Source organism: Trichoplusia ni, chromosome 9, assembly GCF_003590095.1.
Source record: "Trichoplusia ni isolate ovarian cell line Hi5 chromosome 9, tn1, whole genome shotgun sequence".
Taxonomy (NCBI): domain Eukaryota; kingdom Metazoa; phylum Arthropoda; class Insecta; order Lepidoptera; family Noctuidae; genus Trichoplusia; species Trichoplusia ni.
Window position 1 is genome coordinate 11487892 of NC_039486.1, and position 6000 is coordinate 11493891.

The following is a 6000-nucleotide window of genomic DNA, read 5'->3' on the forward strand; positions in this document are numbered from 1 at the left end:
CACGACCTTTACGACTAGCACTCAATATAGGGCCAGCATAATCGACGCCCGTGCTTTCAAATGGAAAGCTCCCTGGAAGTAGGCGCTGCCGCGGTAAGTTACCCATCAATGGAGAACAACCTTACCTTTCATTCGACGACATAGCACGCATTTGTGATAACAGGCCTTGGCTAAATTTCGACCTCCTATCGGCCAATAGGTTTCTCGTAATGACGCTAATAATAATTGAGGCCCGGCGTGCATTAATCGTTTGTGCTCAAAATCACATAATAATTTCGAAAAATGGTGAGTGGACTGTAACAATATAGGGTGCCGTTTATTATAATTAAAATCCGAATAATCAAGACGTCCGCCGACACGCATTATATCATCGTTGTCTAAATAAACGTTAAACTTTAATAGGACGCTCTTTTTTGGTAAATCTTGTTTAGACAAAAGTAAATTGTATTCGGTAAATGATTCACGCTGACTTTGTATAATCAAAACATTTAAAGCTTTGTTCAACTCGTCACTTGAGAGAAAGCTACCATTATATTGATGCCCTTTACATAAATTAAGAAATCGCAACACATAAGCCATGGAGCGTACAAGTCGGGAATAATTTGAAAAACGGCTAAAGTTAATTAATTGTTTATTTTTATTGTGGTCAACACTGACAGTTAAAATTACATCAGACCGAGTTTCCGGCAGTGAGGCAGGCTCTAAAGGTTTGACTAAAGATGGCCAATAGCATGAGTCTTGATGGAGAAAGTCGGGACCGGACCACCATAGGTCTAGACTCTGCAGATTACTAATATCCACACCACGAGATATTAGGTCTGCTGGGTTTTTGTCGGTTGGGACATGTCGCCAAGTGCAGTGACCTGCCTGCTCTAAAACTTCAGCGACGCGGTTGCGCACGAAGGGCTGAAGCCTTGAAGGCAACATCTGCAACCATCCCAACACGATTGTGGAATCGGTCCAACAAAACACACGGCTAAACCTAACCCTTAGTGATTTCGATATCTTCTCGTATAGATGAGTACCGACTACAGCGCCACACAACTCCAATCTCGGAATCGTAGTTGGTTTGATAGGTGCCACTCTGCTCTTGGCCATGAGTAACCTGACCATACACTTGCCTTCATCGTTTGCACTACGAACATAGGCACAAGCGCCATAGGCACGTTCAGAGGCATCTGTGAAGATGTGTAGTTCTAATTGTGTGTATGACTCACAGACGACGATACGTGGAAAACGAAAGTCATTAATAAGTGGTAATTTTCTCACAATAGCTTGCCACGGTGCACTTAATTCTGGAGATAATGGCTCATCCCACGACAATTTATCAAGCCACATTCGCTGCAGTAACATTTTCATTGTGATCACTAAAGGTGACAACAAACCTAAAGGGTCAAAGATCTTTGCAATGACAGAAAGCAAATCACGCTTAGTGCTATTAGTGTGAGAGATGGTTGAGTCGACTAAGAACATCAGTTCATCTGAACTGGCATGCCACCCTAAACCTAATAGTTTGGTTGGCTCAGGAGAGCCAATATTCAAATCAAGCGATGACTCTGAAATATCAGACAACAATTGAGGTGCATTTGACTTCCATTTGCGAAGTACCATGCAAGCTGACGAAAGTGCCTTTGTGACTTCTTGGCGGATGTGGCTGACTGTATTTAAGTCATCCCCTCCAGTTAACAGGTCATCTACATAAAAGTCATGTTTGATGACATCAGCAATCTTGTCGTCCTTGCAATCAAGACCTAATTGATAAAGGCAGCGGGTGGCTAAAAACGGAGCACTAGCAGTGCCATAAGTCACCGTATTTAATTTATAAACTTGTACTTGTGATGAATTATCTCGCCACAAAATCCGCTGTAAGTGTCTATCAGATGGATGAACATCCACGCACCTGTACATCATCTGAACATCTCCCGATAAGACATACTTATACTGCCTAAACCGCAAAAGAATGGCCAGAAGGTCATCCTGAATTGTCGGACCGACCATTTGTATGTCATTGGATGAAATTCCAGACGATGTGGGACAACTTGCATTGAAAACAACGCGCAGTTTTGTGGTGGTACTCTGTTCCCGTAGTACACCATGATGTGGAATGTAGTAACCTGTTGGGTCAGTGTCTGATGGCTTGAATTGAGTCATATGTCCGAGCAACTCGTACTCGGACATAAATGCATCATACATTTTGCCTAAGTCAGGTTTCGTTTTTAATCTACGCTCTAACGAATGCAGACAATAAGTGGCCTTACGAAGTGAGTCTCCGAGTACAGAAGGGTCTTGCTTAAGAGGTATGCGTACACAAAAGCGACCATTAGCCAATCTAGTTGTATTTTTAACAAAATGATCCTCACAGCTTTTTTCCTCTGAGGAGTAATGAGAAACATTTGAATGTATCTCCTCTAGCTGCCAAAATTTAGTCAGTTCACTTCGTAAGTTGCTTAACTCGTCAGAATTAGTGGAACCTAATTTAGAAAAATGACACCTAATTCTATTTGCATTTAATGTGACATGATTGCGGCTTATGGGTCCGGACACTATCCAGCCTAAACTGGTTTCAAATAATATGGGTTTACCATTACCTAAGTTTATTCGCTGCGACCCTAATAAGTCCCAGAAAGCATCAGCGCCAATTAATATGTCCACATCAGCAGGCTTGTAAAACTTAGGGTCAGCTAAACAAAGATTGGCGGGAATGTTTAAGTTAGTAATATTTAATTCACGACATGGCATTTCACTCGTTATTAATGGCAAAACAAAACAACAAAGTTCAGTGCTGAAACAGTTATTTAATGATGTCACGTTGATGCGACATATTTTACCTACGTGTGACGTCACGTTGTTAATGCCAAATACTGACTTGTCTATTTTTTTAGTAGACAAGTTCAATTGTGAACATAATTTCTGTGTAATGAAACACGATGTGCTGCCGCAGTCAAGCACTGCGCGAACAATATGTTCACGACCATCACGATCATGTAACTTGACTAAAGCAGTTGACAATAACACGTCATTATGACTAATACCGCTAGATGTGATGTTTGCTGATAACGCAACATCGTTCGTTTTAGCGGCCGACATCGACGACAACAGCGGTGGGGACTGCAATGAGAGATTATCGCACGAATTATTACTATCCTGGCGCGTATTAGCAATATTATTAAATTCAGCTACATGTACTAGCGTATTGTGCCTGCGTTTACAAAGTTTGCAACCAGACTTTTTGCAATGATTGGCAAAATGACCGGGGCGAAAACAATTAAAACAAACCTTGTATATAGGCAATAATTTTAAACGAGCTTCATTGCTTAATGCTAAAAACTGCGGACAGTTGCCTAAGGTGTGGTCAGCTTTACATTTAGGACATACCTTAGAACTATCTAAATTAGAACCACTATTATTTTGAACCGAGACCATAGACTTGACCTTAGAATGTGACTTAATATTCATCTGAGAGTGAGACGAGTTATTGCGTGACAGCTCTAAAGTTTCTATTAGATCAGCGCGCGCACGCATGAAGGTGAGGAATGTATCAAAGGTAATCGATGTTTCCTTGTTTATACGACCCTTACACTCCTCCCATTCACGGAACGTTTTGCTGTCCAACTTACGAGTGATAATAAATATTAAAAGTGTGTCCCAGTACTTAACAGGTTCACCTAAAGTTTCTAAAGCACGTAAATTTTTATTTAACTGATCAATTAATCCCTTTAATACTGATGACGATTCTTTGGAAATTGGGTCAATGTTAAATATTGCTGACACATGATTATGTATTAACAACCTCTTGTTGTCAAATCGCTCACATAAAACTTTCCATGCCACATCATAATTACTGGCCGAAAACTCGATCGACTGTATAACAACAGCAGCGGAACCTTCCAAAGACGTACGTAAATAATGGAATTTATTTATTACATCAATGCTATCGTTAGAGTGGATAAGACTCGTAAAAGTATCATGGAACTCCAGCCAATTGCTATAGGAACCACTGAACTTAGGAAGCTGAATTGTGGGTAACTTGACAGGCTTATAATTGCTAGCACGAGTGGATTTGCCACTACTGACAGACTCATTATCTTTATTTAAACTAGACAACAAATTTTGAGCCCTAGAAAGTGATTTGTAGTATAAAGATTCAAACTCTGAACGTTCAGCTAATTGTAATTTAATATCATCGACGACGCACTCAAGTTTTAATTGTACCTCATCATATTGTTCGTACAATGATTCCATCTTGCCAACGCGCAGCTGTAGTTCGGTGACGTCGCAGCTACTCATCGATTTACATCTATCAAGGCCATCTAAATAGTTGACGAATGCAGTTAAACGCCCTTTGAAGCTGCCTCGCTTCTTTACAAGCTCCCTTTCCTCGGTCATATTGGGAATCGGGTGACTCAAACCTGTAATTTACAATAATAAGGCGAAAACAAACTATATATGTACTTAACTTTATATTTAATGTAAACTCGACGGTAATTAGAAACAAATACTTGCAATTTACTGAGAAGTGACTACGTGTGCCAATGTTATGCAACTAAACTAGATATTATTATCCAAACGACAAAGCGTAAAATATAATTACGTAATTCCTATCTTTAACCTATGCGTTATTTGATTGTTAACTTAGCTATCTCAAGTAACAAAGTTTTAATTAGGTACTCTAACACTCCACTAAATATTATATTGTAATACCAAGTACACAGGAACCTACAAATTCCTACCTACTGATTGTGAATAACTTGTCACACAAATTTTAATTTAACTTTTAATTTGCACACTGTTAATTAAATTGAAATAACGTAATAATAATTACTATACTTTTAACAATAACCAATAATAAGTATTAGTTTCAATTTAATTACAGTACATTGACAAAAAAAAACACTATTCACAATCGTAATGAAATTGCACATGGATAATCTAATAATTAACAATATAAAAACTTATAGGTACACTAACCTGAAGAATCCACTAATAACATGAATAAGAATACCTGATTAGAGTGTTGGGTTCCGAGATTATAATAATGCTAAAATTAACACCACATAGTTTTTGTGCTCCTTTCGCAAACTTCACAGCCAACAGTTGTTTCGGTTATTTAATTAAAAATCCTGGTTAAATATTCCTTAATTTTCTTCAATAAATAATATTAACTGATCTTCAGATAATCCGGTTCGTTAGGACCATGTTGGGAATTCAGGATTCAGATTCATAAATGAAACAACTTTTAAAAATGATGTTGATCTTGCGAGCGTGTATAATGGAGTGAGAAAAGATAACAGGTTATGCATGTGACGATGCAACAAATATAATTAATGTAATCTTAATATTTACTTAATACTAATGAGTGAGTCATTGCTACGATGTAAACATGAGGCGCTCGAACACTATATAATATCATATTTAGAAACTCTCTTGCGATGACACTTTCTGGCGTGTTTCTTTTTATCTACAATAATAGACTAACTAAGTATTTACAAATAATACTTTTTGGAAATAATAAGTGCTTAGCATTTGAAAAACCAGTAATACCCAGGAAACTACTACATTACAAATAACTAATAAAAAAAGTGCAGTCATTCGAAGAATGTTTTTTTACGTGACCAACGTATTAAAAATACGTAGAGCGGACAAAAAAAAGTATAATGATAGCGAAACTAATTATAATTTCCTGGGTGTGTCTGACGTAGATCCTAAATAGAGATTCGTCATCTATGGACACGTTTTTGAGATCGTTGTCATGTATTATTAGTGCTTATATAGTTATAATCAAAATAGGAAAGGGAATCTAAAAACGAATTTCTCAAGTGATCAGTGTGTCCCAATTGGGTGGCAACATGAATTGAAAATGTTATCAGATGTTGTTGTTAATCTAAGTTTTATTGCAGGACTACCCATAAACAATTTTATTGTTTTCAGGGTCATATACTCAAGGGTAATATGTGTACCTATCCAGGTTTCTTCATTCCAGTATAAAAAAAGATTTTAAGG